The 14,828-nt window shown below is 41.9% G+C and overlaps 1 long non-coding RNA gene across 1 annotated transcript; it reads right to left on the minus strand.

The window, feature by feature from the left end:
* Positions 1 to 9,000: 9,000 nt before the first annotated feature.
* LOC115148460 (uncharacterized) lies at positions 9,001 to 10,554 on the minus strand. Its single transcript, XR_003866680.1, has 2 exons — positions 10,352 to 10,554; positions 9,001 to 9,510 (listed from the first exon to the last, which is right to left on the minus strand). It is a non-coding gene; the product is annotated as an uncharacterized LOC115148460 (long non-coding RNA).
* Positions 10,555 to 14,828: the final 4,274 nt, after the last annotated feature.

Genomic DNA, 14,828 nt, shown 5'->3' on the forward strand with positions numbered 1-14,828 from the left:
AGGGTAAGGGTAGCCTACGGAGGGCTTGGGTTTTATGAATATGAAACGGAAGACAATTGTTACAGTAAAATAACCTCTAAATATAAGGTCCACCTGTATTCACAAAGGTTATAATCTCTCGTGTTATGATGGGCAAGGCCACATCTAGCTTATACCATGGAGGGGGTTTTATGGACGTCCAAAGAATGTGTAAAATAATGTAGGCCTGCCGACAATGCATAGATAAAAAGAGAATGTCAGCTCCCTGTTTTGCTCCTCTCAAACTTGATATTTTAATACAGCTTTGGTGATTAAGATGTATTTCCAAGCGCTCTCACGAGCCAAACACTTTATAGACGGTCTTGACTAACCTACTTGATTACATTTTGGTATTTGATATTTTATTAGGATCCCCATTAGCTGTTGCAAAAGCAACAGCGACTCTTCCTAGGGTCCACACGAAACATGAAACATAATACATAATGACATAATACAGAACATCATTAGACAAGAACAGCTCAAGGACAGAAATACATACATTTTTAAAAAGGCACGCATAGCCTACATATCAATGCATACACACAAACTATAGGTCAAATAGGGGAGAGGCGTTGTGCCACGAGGGGTTGCTTTATCTGTTTTATGAAACCAGGTTTGCTGTTTATTTGAGCAATATGAGATAGAAGGAATTTCCATGCAATAAGGGCTCTATATAATATTGTACGTTTTCTTGAATTTGTTCTGGATTTGAGGACTATGAAAAGACCCCTGGTGGCATGTCTGGTGGGATAAGTGTGTGTCAGAGCTGTGTGTAAGTTGACTATGCAAACAATTTGGGATTTTCAACACATTAATGTTTCTTATAAAAAGAAGAAGTGATGCAGTCAGTCTCTCCTCAACTCTTAGCCAAGAGAGACTGGCATGCATAGTATTTATATCAAGAGCAAAACATGCCGCTCTGTTCTGGGCCAGCTGCAGCTTAACTAGGTCTTTTCTTGCAGCACTGGACCACACGACTGGACAATAATCAAGATGAGACAAAACTAGAGCCTGCAGAACTTGCTTTTTGGAGTGAAGTGTCAAAAAAGCAGAGCATCTCTTTATTATGGCTAGACCTCTTCCCATCTTTGCAACCATTGAATCTATATGTTTTGACCATGACAGTTTACAATCTAAAGTAACGCCAAGTAATTTAGTCTCCTCAACTTGTTGAATTGCCACACCATTCATTACCAGATTCAGCTGAGGTCTAGCACTTAAGGAATGATTTGTACCAAATACAATGCTCTTAGTTTTAGAGATGTTCAGGACCAGTTTATTACTGGCCACCCATTCTAAAACAGACTGCAACTCTTTGTTAAGGGTTTCAGTGACTTCATTAGCTGTGGTTGCTGATGCATATATGGTTGAATCATCAGCATACATGGACACACATGCTTTGTTTAATGCCAGTTGCAGGTCATTGGTAAAAATAGAAAAGAGTAAATGGCCTAGAGAGCTGCCCTGTGGTACACCACACTTTACATGTTTGACATTAGAGATGCTTCCATTAAAGAAAACCCTTTGAGTTCTATTAGATAGATAGCTCTGAATCCACAATATGGCAGAGGTTGAAAAGCCATAGCACTTAAGTTTACTAACAGTACAGCTCCCACAATCTTCTCATCAATTTCTTTCAACCAGTCATTTGTGTCAGTGCAGTACATGTGGAGTGCCCTTTTCTATAAGCATGCCAGTGATTAAGCATGCCATTGCCTGTCATGTCAGTGATTCTCTCGTTAACACAGGTGTGAGTGTTGACGAGGACAAGGCTGGAGATCACTCTGTCATGCTGATTGAGTTGAATAACAGACTGGAAGTTTCAAAAGGAGGGTGGTGCTTGGAATCATTTTTCTTCCTCTGTCAACCATGGTTACCTGCAAGGAAACACGTGCTGCCATCATTGCTTTGCACAAAAAGGGCTTCACAGACAAGGATATTGCTGCCAGTAAGATTGCACCTAAATCAACCATTTATCGGATCATCAAGAACTTCAAGGAGAGCGGTTCAATTGTTGTGAAGAAGACTTCAGGGCGCCCAAGAAAGTCCAGCAAGCGCTAGGACCGTCTCCTAAAGTTGATTCAGCTGCGGGATCAGGGCACCACCCGTACAGAGCTTGCTCAGGAATGGCAGCAGGCAGGTGTGAGTGCATCTGCACGCACAGTGAGGTGAAGACTTTTGGAGGATCGCCTGATGTCAAGAAGGGCAGCAAAGAAGCCACTTCTCTCCAGGAAAAACATCAGGGACAGACTGATATTCTGCAAAAGGTACAGGGATTGGTCTGCTGGGGACTGGGGTAGTGTCATTTTCTCTGATGAATCCCCTTTCCGATTGTTTGGGGCATCCGGAAAAAAGCTTGTCCTGAGAAGACAAGGTGAGCGCTACCATCAGTCCTGTGTCATGCCAACAGTAAAGCATTCTGAGACCATTCATGTGTGGGGTTGCTTCTCAGCCAAGGGAGTGGGCTCACTCACAATTTTTCCTAAGAACACAGCCATGAATAAAGAATGGTACCAACACATCCTCTGAGAGCAACTTCTCCCAACCATCCAGGAACAGTTTGGTGATGAACAATGCCTTTTCCAGCATGATTGAGCACCTTGCCATAAGGCAAAAGTGATAACTAAGTGGCCCGGGGAACAAAACATCGATATTTTGGGTCCATGGCCAGGAAACTCCCCAGACCTTAATCCCATTGAGAACTTGTGGTCAATCCTCAAGAGGCGGGTGGACAAACAAAACCCCACAAATTCTGACAAACTCCAAGCATTGATTATGCAAGAATGGGCTGCCATCAGTCAGGATGTGGCCCAGAAGTTAATTGACAGCATGCCAGGGCGGATTGCAGAGGTCTTGAAAAAGAAGGGTCAACACTGCAAATATTGACTCTTTGCATCAACTTCATGTAAGTGTCAATAAAATCCTTTGACGCTTATAAAATGCTTGTAAATATTCTTCAGTTTTCCATAGTAACATCTGACAAAAAATAACTAAAGACACTGAAGCAGCAAACTTTGTGGAAATTAATGTGTCATTCTCCAAACTTTTGGCCACGACTGTATGTACAAAAACAAAACAGGCTATTTTAAGTCACCCATATTGGAAAAATGTAGAACAATTAGACACCTACGCACTCATGTAACAATCTGATTGATGGATTGTATTGTGCAGTAAGCAGGCTCAGGTGTATAACTGGCTCCTTCCACCTTCAAAGAATAGGCAAAAGGGCCAACCATGGAGAATTGTAAGACACTTCATTATTTCTATAACTACGCTATATTGTTTGTCCTCGTGTGTCGGTGAATGTTTTTCAGCATAAAGTACTCTGCAGCCACTTAGTGTGGACACCAGGTGAGGCCACACACACAGATTCCTGTTGAACACACTCTTTAACTACCTTATTTTCTCAATAACAGTCTCTCTCCTTCACTTCATCCCTTTCTCCCTAAATCCTCTAGGTTAAATCAGCTGTGTTGGTGAACCCCTCCCGCATCTGAACTGGCTACATAGAGGGCACAGCATGATCAGAGGTGAGAGGTCACTTGGTCAGGTCAACAGGAAGTATTATTAAAGAGATGCTTTACATTGAAATACAGAGAGATGCAGTAGTCCCAGAGTTAATGATCCAAGGTCCGTTTTTCATTTCACCTCCTCTGATGATTGATGACTGACAGTTAGAATTTATAAAAAACAAGGCATAAACATGCTCTCTCTATCTCTCGTCTGCAGGTATGTTTTGATGTGAGAGAGGATGCCAACCCCCAGTCTCGTCATCGCCACCTCATCCGCTCTTAAGATAACCTTTGGGCTGACTGGGAGCCCAAGGCGGGTAAGGAAACACCACTAGAGACACTTATGTAATTGTGATGAACTGAGAGAATATTAGGGTAGCACTGTGATTCATTAATCACATGCTGCCTTCCCTGCTCCCACTGTATGTTCTTATCTCTTTCCCTTTGTCTTTGTCTTTTACACCTCTCTCGCCACCTCTTTCTTCGTCTGTTTTTATAATGCACAACAGATGCGCATTGAAGTAAAGATTGAACTTGTATTTATAATATTTATAACACTTGGATAATTAACTTCTTTCAGTAAAGCGTTTCACATTCTCTTCTGGTTGAAATTAATCTCTCATTTGAGTAAATACTACACCTATCCTGTGTTTATCAGATCAATGCAGATGAAGGAAATTAACTGGTTTTAGAGTATTTACATGATGTGTACTGTTTTTTAAAATTCTATTTCTGTATGTATAAATTACAAATCAGCCTTTAACTAGTTAAATCATGTTTCTAGTCTATTGCATAGTTAGTGTAACCATTGATGTCCCAGGACCAGGATTGGTAAACACTGTTGAATTGTATAATTGTAATACATACATGCAGACACAGCATCAAAGACTGTAATTTGATACTCCTGGTATTGGATATGACTGAAAAATTATCTCAGACATTCATACCTGAACTGCACCTTTATTTGTCAAGGATGAGTACATGATCAGTGAATATATTAAATGTACAGATCTCATGCATGGTAATAACTACATGTATATACAACTTGCATCCTTGGCACAAAGTTATATTATATTCGACTCAATAGAAAGGCTTCATTAATGTCATTCAGACTGTTTTGAAGTTGATACAACTGGCAATGATAGCTGAGGTTCATAGCTAGGTTCTGAACTAATATGTATACCAAACGTTTTAGGGTCCATACATAGATCGGCGACATAGCTAACTACACATCCATAGGCATACAGGTATTTTATCCTCCACTGCACAATAAGCAAGAAAATAGTTAGCTAGCTACGTCATTTCATGTGCATTGCATGGCAAATATCAGCAAGGTAAGCTTACACAATTGTACATTCAATTTGCAGTATTTTTTTTTATTTCACCTATATTTAACCAGGTAGGCTAGTTGAAAACAAGTTCTCATTTCCAACTACGACCTGGCCAAGATAAAGCAAAGCAGTGCGACACAAACAACAACACAGTTACACATGGAATAAACAAACATACAGTCAATAACACAATAGAGAAAAAGTCTATATACAGTGTGTGCAAATGAGGTAAGATAAGGGAGGTAGGCAATAAATAGGCCATGGTGGCGAAATAATTACAATTTAGCAATTAAACACTGGAGTGATGTGCAAAAGATGAATGTGCAAGTAGAGATACTGGGTTGCAAAGGAGCAATTAAAAAAAAAACAGTATGGGGATGAGGTAGTTGGATGGGCTATTTAGAGATGGGCTATGTACAGGTGCAGTGATCTGTGAGCTGCTCTGACAGCTGGTGCTTAAAGTTACTGAAGGAGATATGGGTCTCCAGCTTCAGTGATTTTTGCAATTTGTTCCAGTCATTGGCAGCAGAGAACTGGAAGGAAAGGCGACCAAAGGAGGAATTGGCTTTGTGGGTGACCAGTGAAATATACCTGCTGGAGCGAGTGCTACGGGTGGGTGCTGCTATGGTGACCAGTGAGCTGAGATAAAGTGGGGCTTTACCTAGCAAAGACTTATAGATGATCTGGAGCCAGTGGGTTTGGCGACGAATATGAAGCGAGGGCCAGCCAACGAGAGCATACAGGTCGCAGTGGTGGGTAGTATATCGGGCTTTGGTGACAAAACAGATGGCACTGTGATAGACTGCATCCAATTTGCTGAGTAGAGTGTTGGAGGCTATTTTGTAAATGACATCGCCGAAGTCGAGGATTGGCAGGATAGTCAGTTTTACGAGGGTATGTTTGGTAGCATGAGTGAAGGATGCTTTGTTGCGAAGTAGGAAGCCGATTCTAGATTTAATTTTGGATTGGAGATGCTTAATGTGAGTCTGGAAGGTGAGTTTACAGTCTAATCAGACACCTAGGTATTTGTAGTTGTCCACATAAGTCCACATATTGTCCACATATTCCACATAAGTCAGAACTGTCCAGAGTAGTGATGCTGAACGGGCGGACAGGTGCGGGCAGCGATCGGTCGAAGAGCATGCATTTAGTTTTACTTGCATTTAAGAGCAGTTGGAGGCCATGGAAGGAGAGTTGTATGGCATTGAAGCTCTTCTGGAGGTTAGTTAACACAGTGTCCAAAGAAGGGCCAGAAGTATACAAATGCTTTAGCTAGCTCGATTTTTTACATCCACTGTTTCACAAGACGACAGCTTGGTTTGCTGGCTGTTTCAGGATTCCCTAAACAACCAGAATTACAATTTCATACTCATGTCACAACACCCATAAAGCTAGCCAGCTAGCATGCTAAATCACAATTTTCGTAAATTAACTTTCTGATAAAATATGCATAATCGTTTGTCTCTACATTAACATATTCCTGTCAACTGTACATTTTTTGCATGATTCATTATGACGTTATAATCACATTTGCTTCCATCCTAGTATATTTGTCAGCCATCTTTGCTGAAGAACGTCTCCAGCCTTGGGTCGCATAGCGTCAAATTTGTCAAGGGAACCACTCGATTGGTCATCGCCCAGCGGTCGCCGCTGGTGATTTGCATAAAGTTGGGAAAAGTTTATTTTTCACCACCTCCCATGCCACCTTCACACCGCCCAAAGGTCCCCGCCCTGTCCGCTTCTCACCGCTTTCCTTCCATTGAAATGAATGGGAAGCGGTGTTTCACCGTACGGCATCTTGTGCTAGTGTACATGGGCCTTAATGTGCGTTTGAAAATAGAGCCCTTAGAGTTTATTAATGGGTGAATTATAAATAATGAGTGTGTTAATAATGAGTATGTCAGCAGTAGTACTAAACAATTATTCACAGTTCATCAGAAAATCCATGGCCCACATCTTCAGAAACTTCTAAACTGGAATTATCTGAATTGTCTATGTACAATAATACAAAACCAGCGATCATATTTACCATTATCAAGGGCAGACACCCTTGATAAAGATAAGCAATAATGACTATATAAAATAAATAGTTCATATACTGAGCTATATTGTTTGCTAAAAAAAATGGGAAATAATATTTTATATTAAAACAACTGCTCTGAGAAAGATTTTACTTAAGTCAAATTATTGACACCCCTAAAGATTATTATAAAGTAGTAAAAAGTTTAGTATTAGTATTCCTAGCACGCAATGACTACATCAAGCTTATGACTACATCAAGCTTATGACTACAAACTTGTTGGATGCATTGCAGTTCATTTTGGTTGTGTTTCAGATTATTTTGTGCCCAATAGAAATGAATGGTGAATAATGTATTGTCTCATTTTGGAGTCACTTTTATTGTAAATAAGACTGTTTCTAAACACTTCTACATTAATGTGGATGCTACCATTAATGTAGATGCTTTCAAGCCACCCTTTGCCTTGACAGCGTTGCACACTCTTGGCATTCTCTCAACCAGCTTCATGAAGGAGTACCCACATATGCTGAGCACTTGTTGGCTGCTTTTCCTTCACTCTGTGGTCCAACTCATCCCAAACCATCTCAATTGGGTTGATGTCAGGTGATTGTGAGGCCAGGTCATCTGATTCAGCACTCCATCACTTTCCTTCTTGGTCAAATAGCCCTTACACAGCCTGGAGGTGTGTTTTGGGTCATTGTCCTGCTGAAAAACAAAATGATAGTCCCACTAAGCACAAACCAAATGGGATGGCGTATCGCTGCAGAATGCTGTGGTAGCCATGCTGGTTCAGTGTGCTTTGAATTCAAAATAAATTACTGACAGTGTCACCAGCAAAGCACCCCCACACCTCCTCCTCCATGCTTCACAATAGGAACAACACATGTGGAGCTCATCCGTTCACCTACTCTGGGTCTCACAAAGATACAGAGGTTGGAACTAAAAATCTCAAATTTGGACTCATCATACCAAAGGACAGATTTCCACCGGTCTAATGTCCATTGCTCATGTTTTTTGGCTCAAGCAAGTCTCTTCTTATTGGTGTCCTTTAGTAGTGGTTTCTTTACAGCAATGCGACCATGATGGCCTGATTCACGCAGTCTCCTCTGAACAGTTGATGTTGAGATGTCTGTTACTTGAACTCTGAAGCATTTATTTGGGCGATAATCTGACATGCAGTTAACGCTAATGAATTTATCCCGAGTCTTTTCCTGTGGCGGTCCTCATGAGAGCCAGTTTCATCATAGCGCTTGATGGTTTTTGCAATTGCACTTGAAGAAACTTTGAAATGCAGTGTATTAACTGACCTTCATGTCTTAAAGTAATGATGGACTGTCATTTGTCTTTGCTTATTTCTTGTTCTTGCCATACTATGGACTTGGTCTTTTACCAAATAGGGCTATCTTCTGTATACCACCCCTACCTTGTCACAACACAACTGATTGGCTCAAACACATTAAGAAGAAATTCCACAAATTAACTTTTAAGGCACACATGTTAATTAAAATGCATTCCAGATGACTACCTCACAAAGCTGGTTGAGAGAATGCCAAGAGTATGCAAAGCTGTCCTCAATGCAAAGGGTGGCTACTTTGAAGAATCTAAAATGTATTTGTTTAACACTTTTTTGGTTACTACATGTGTTATTTTATAGTCGTGATGTCTTCACGATTATTCTACAATGTAAAAAATAGTCAAAATAAAGAAAAACCCTTGAATGAGTAGGTGTGTCCAAACTTTTGACTGGTACTGTATATATATTATATTTGTTTTATTGTTGGACATAAGACTAAAAACACCAGCATATCAGCTGCAAGTGATTTTAATTTTGAAAATCTGTTTCAAAGTATTCCCACCCATAATATGTGATCGTATACAAATGTAAGCAAGGTTTGAAATTATTACGTTTTAATCAAATAGGTCTGTTCGTGCGAACAAAATTGTCCCGCAGCTGAATCTAGTTGATCCCTACTCTAAACTAATTCTCTATACATTGGCAATGAGTTACTTCAAAACATACCACATGAACACCACCCTTCTCGGGCTATTGCCATGTCTTTTCAAACAATTAGATGATTAAAAACACACAAAGCACCCTTAACTTTTTTCTTTCTTTCAGTTCTCTTTTATTTATTTTTTCTGCAGCTGAACAGCACACACTGTCAAAGAGCCCAGAGATTAATTGAAGTAATCTCTGGATCACCTCATACTCAGCTGCAAACCCACACACCACATATAAAAATGTAACTTGAAAATATTTGTTCCCATGAACAAAACTCTAATTATGTTTTCACAGGATTAATTAATGTATAAAGTACCTAGTGTACAGAATAAAAAGTACATCAGATAAAAGCAGCAGAACAATGCGTTACTCTCTTTGGCACAGTTAGCAGACTGAATACAGCCACCCTTAAAATTTACCCAGAATTCTTCCTCTAGCCTCAGATAAACTGAGCCTTTAACGGTTCTTGAATCATCCATCAGGATTAAACAGAAGGGAATATAAAGTGAGTGTTCTGTCCGCTGACCAGTAGAGACCACCCAGTGGTCTGAACGGAATACAATTTCTCCAACAGAGCTGGTCTGGATGAGTAGGTTCAGATGTCAATTACAAACTGGGCATCATCAGCTGTAGGAACAGAAGAGAGAACACAAGTCAGCTTTGAGGACATATCCTTTCCTGAACTTCCAAGAAGCTATGCACACTGATAGAGCCCTTTCTGGTGCCTGCAACCTAAATCGGGTGGTCAGAAGATATGCAGCACAAGGCTTGGCCAGCAGCTTGACATATGTTTGCTTTTCTCATGGAGCGGTTCACCTTGAAACTTGCCCTAATGCTGGTACAAAAAAAAGTTGGAAAAAAAACAAACTGACTGGTTTGCACACAAGGTGAGAGTATGGCCATTTGCCTCCTCATACACACTGCACTGATGACAACAGGCCTAAGTAGCCTGCTTCCTTATCTGAAATAAAGTCCTTATTGACATCTGCCTGAACCAAGCCACCTGTCCGCTCCCTTTTATTAGTGAAATTTAAGGAGACAGTAAAATGAGGCAAGTTAGGAAGGCGAGACATCAGAACATATGAATGCACAATAGAGTAAATCTAGTGACAAGTGACTTAATGACAAGGAGATACTGTATTTTTATCTTAGGATATAAACAAATGCACCATGAAACAAATGTATAGTTCTCCTAACCGCCTTTTAGACATAAGCAACTGCTTTCTGTTTCCCTTCACTGTGAACTATTTGACAGAATGAGTGCAATTACTTAATTTATTGTCCTTGCACCGCTTCTAAGAACAAAACAAGAGAGAACCTGTTCCAAGCACATACTATATCTGCTACAAAGCCATGTGGGCGAGGAGTCAGGTGTTTGGGAGAGCAGGTGACCAAGAGGCCAGGCTAGGGCAAGAGGCTAGTGGGTCTCATGGGATATTCAGTAGTCACTGTTAGTATAAGGGCTTACCTGAGATGTCTTTGTTCTCATCCATCTCCCTCAGCTTTCCCAGAGGGTGCAGGGCCAACACTGTGTCCCCTGGGATATGGGGAAGGCAGCATGGGGGGGGTGCGTGCGATTGGTATATTCCGACACTCCGGCAGGAACTTTGTCAGATGATCCTGGTTTCTGCGATAACAACAAAGGGCATAAAGTGTCTGTCTCAGAGAAAAAACACGGACAGTAGTACCAGGAGACTCTACAAAAGTCACGAGGTGCAGCAGTGTGTCTAGACCATGAGGTATTCTTGTGCACAATAGTTATCCAAGGTGGGTTAGTGCAGGCTACATAGAAAAGTGCGAGGTCTGTACTTTTCCCATTTTGCACCTTTATTTAACCAGGTAGGCTAGATGAGAACAAGTTCTCATTTGCAACTGCGGTCTGGCCAAGAAAAAGCAAAGCAGTTCGACACATCACAACAACACAGAGTTACACATGGAATAAACAAACATACAGTAGAAAACGTCTATATACAGCAATAAATAGGCCATGGTGACGAAGTAATTACAATATAGCAATTAAACACTGGAATGATAGATGTGCAGAAGATGAATGTGCAAGTAGAGATACTGGGTTGCAAAGGAGCAAGATAAATAAATATAGCATGAGGATGAGGTAGTTGGATGGGCTATTTAGAGATGGGCTATGTACAGGTGCAGTGATCTGTGAGCTGCTCTGACAGCTGGTGCTTAAAACTAGTGAGGGAGATATGAGTCTCCAGCTTCAGTGATTTTGGTAGCATGAGTGAAGGATGCTTTGTTGCGAAATAGGAAGCCGATTCTAGATTTAATTTTGGATTGGAGGTGCTTAATAGGAGTCTGGAAGGAGAGTTTACAGTCTAACCAGACACCTAGGTATTTGTAGTTGTCCACATATTCTAAGTCAGAACCGTCCAGAGTAGTGATGCTGGACGGTCGGACAGCGATCGGTTGAAGAGCATGCATTTAGTTTTACTTGCATTTAAGAGCAGTTGGAGGCCACGGAAAGAGAGTTGAATGGCATTGAAGCTCGTCTGGAGGTTTGTTAACACAGTGCCCAAAGAAGGGCCAGAGGTATACAGAATGATGTCGTCTGCGTAGAGGTGGATCAGAGAATCACCAGCAGCAAGAGCGACATCATTGATGTATACAGAGAAGAGAGTCGGCCCGAGAATTGAACCCTGTGGGACCCCCATAGAGACTGCCAGAGGTTCCGGACAACAGGCCCTCCGATTTGACATACTGAACTCTATCTGAGAAGTAGTTGGTGAACCAGGCGAGGCAGTCATTTGAGAAACTGAGGCTATTGAGTCTGCGGATAAGAATGTGGTGATTGACAGAGTCGAAAGCCTTGGCCAGGTCGATGAAGACGGCTGCACAGTACTGTCTCTTATCGATGGCGGTTATGATATCGTTTAGGACCTTGAGCGTGGCTGAGGTGCACCCATGACCAGCTCTGAAACCAGATTGCGTAGGGGAGAAGGTAAGGTGGGATTCAAAATGGTCAGTAATCTGTTTGTCGACTTGGCTTTCGAAGACATTAGAAAGGCAGGGTAGGATTTAGGTCTGTAGCAGTTTGGGTTTAGAGTGTCTCCCCCTTTGAAGAGGGGGATGACCGTGGCAGCTTTCCAATCTTTGGGAATCTCAGACAATACGAAAGAGGTTGAATAGGCTAGTAATAGGGGTTGCCAACAATTTCGGCAGATAATTTTATAGAGGGTCCAGATTGTCTAGCCCGGCTGATTTGTAGGGGTCCAGATTTTTCAGCTCTTTCAGAACATCAGTTATCTGGATATGAGTGAAGGAGAAATGGGGGAGGCTTGGGCGAGTTGCTGTGGGGGGTGGAGGGCTGTTGATCAGGGTAGTGGTAGCCAGGTGGAAAGCATGGCCAGCCGTAGAAAAATGCTTACTGAAATTCTCAATTATAGTGGATTTATCGGTGGTGACAGTGTTTCCTAGCCTCAGTGCAGTGGGCAGCTGGGAGGAGGTGCTCTTATTCTCCATGGACTTTACAGTGTCCCAGAACTTTTTTGAGTTAGTGCTACAGGAAGCAAATTTCTGCTTAAAAAAAGCTAGACTTAGCTTTCCTAACTGCCTGTGTATATTGGTTCCTAACTTCCCTGAAAAGTTGCATATCACGGGGGCTATTCTATGCTAATGCAGAACGACACAGGATGTATTTGTGAATGGCAAGTGCAGTCAGGTCTGGAGAGAGCCAAGGGCTATATCTGTTCCTGGTTCTACATTTTTTGAATTGGGCATGCTCATTTAAGTTGGTGAGGAAGGCACTTTTAAAGAATAACCAGGCATCCTCTACTGACTGGATGAGGTCAATATCCTTCCAGGATACCCGGGCCAGGTCGATTAGAAAGGCCTGCTCACTTAAGTGTTTTAGGGAGCGTTTAACAGTGATGAGGGGTGGTCGTTTGACCGCAGACCCATTACGGATGCAGGCAATGAGACAGTGATCGCTGAAATCTTGGTTGAAAACAGCAAGTGTATTTGGAGGGCATGTTGGTTAGGATGATATCTATGAGGGTGCCCGTGTTTACGGATTTGGGGTTGTACCTGGTGGGTTCATTGATCATTTGTGTGAGATTGAGGGCATCAAGCTTAGATTGTAGGATGGCCGGGGTGTTAAGCATGTCCCAGTTTAGGTCACCTAGCAGCAGGAGCTCTGAAGATAGATGGGGGGGCAATAAATTCACATATGGTGTCCATGGCACAGCTGGGGGCAGAGGGTGGTCTAATAGCAAGCGGCAACAGTGAGAGACTTGTTTCTGGAAAGGTGGATTTTTAAAAATAGAAACTCGAATTGTTTGGGAACAGACCTGGATAGTAGGACAGAACTCTGCAGGCTCTCTCTGCAGTAGATTGCAACACCCCCCCTTGGCAGTTCTATCTTGTCGGAAAATGTTATAGTTAGGGATGGACATTTCAGGGTTTTGTGGTCTTCCTAAGCCAGGTTTCAGACACGGCTAGGACATCCGGGTTTGGCAGAGTGTGCTAAAGCAGTGAATAAAACAAACTTAGGGAGGAGGATTCTAATGTTAACATGCATGAAACCAAGGCTTTTACAGTTACAGAAGTCAACAAATGAGAGCACCTGGGGAGTAGGAGTGAAGCTAGGCACAGCAGGGCCTGAATTAACCTCTACATCACCAGAGGATCAGAGGAGGAGTAGGATAAGGGTACGGCTAAAGGCTATCAGAACTGGTCGTCTAGTACGTTCAGAACAGAGTGTAAAAGGAGCAGGTTTCCGGGCACGATAGAATAGATTCAAGGCACTCACTGTATCTGGTCATAAAAGGCAGGGAAAACATGTTATGCAACCCAACACTTGAGACTGCAGTGTGTCCTGAAGAGAGGGGGTAGGGAGTAGACAACATATACCTGTTGTCATACAGTTCATTCCCTCAGTTCTCTCGGAAAGGCTGCTGACTGATTTATCCTCCTCACACACATAGCCCCAGATCATTGCTGTAAACGAGAATGTGTTCCCAGTCAACACACCTGGTAAAATAACAGTTAAAAATACATACAAATAACATGTACACTCCCACAGATGTTGACATATCGGATGAACTCATCCTGAGACAGATTAAATTATCTGTTTTTGCTTGATCCATACAATAAGGATGCTGCTAAAATTATGGAAACAGGTAAAAGTGCATTTAATGCAATAGGACTGCAAGTACTGTACATAAGTTCCTAAAAATGGCAAATAATCAGCACAGAGTTCCTGAGGTCTATCTTTTAGGTACTGGTGCGCAAGGCGCTTTATTCTCCAAACTAGTAGCTACAGTACATTCCAGTGTGTTTTTCAATATCAGAGGCATCATGCCCATAGGGGGCCCTCAGATTTGTCCTGTTTAAACAAACGTTGTTTCTCTGTAATACTACTAGCCACATAGCAATTTTAGGAAGATGGCTTGAACTAGCCCGGATTGGGAACCAATCTCATAACTATACTGAACAAAAAAATAAAACACAACATGCAACAATTTGAAATATTTTACTGAGTTATAGGTCATTTCAGGAAATCAGTCAATTGAAATAAATAAATTAGGCCCTAATCTATGGATTTCACATAAATGGTCAGGGGTGCAGCCATGGGTGGACCTTGGAGGGCATAGGCCCACCCACATGACAGTCAGGCCCACCCACTGGGGAGCCAGGCCAGCCAATCAGAATGAGTTTGCGCCACAAAATGGCTTTATCACAGACAGCAATAGTCTTCTGACCCCCCCCACCCCCACCCTAGATGTGGAGGTCCTGGGCTGGCGAAATTACACGTGGTCTGCGGATGTGAGGCTGGTTGGATGTGACATTGGAGGCAGCTTATGGTAGAGAAATTTAGAAAAGCAAGCATTAACTAAATAAAGTACATTCAATCTTCGACTCAGATTTTAGCAGAAAAGCATATTTAGTTTATTTTGAAATAGAACCACCAATCAGGAGGATACATA

Source organism: Salmo trutta, chromosome 15 (genome assembly GCF_901001165.1).
Source record: "Salmo trutta chromosome 15, fSalTru1.1, whole genome shotgun sequence".
Lineage (NCBI taxonomy): Eukaryota > Metazoa > Chordata > Actinopteri > Salmoniformes > Salmonidae > Salmo > Salmo trutta.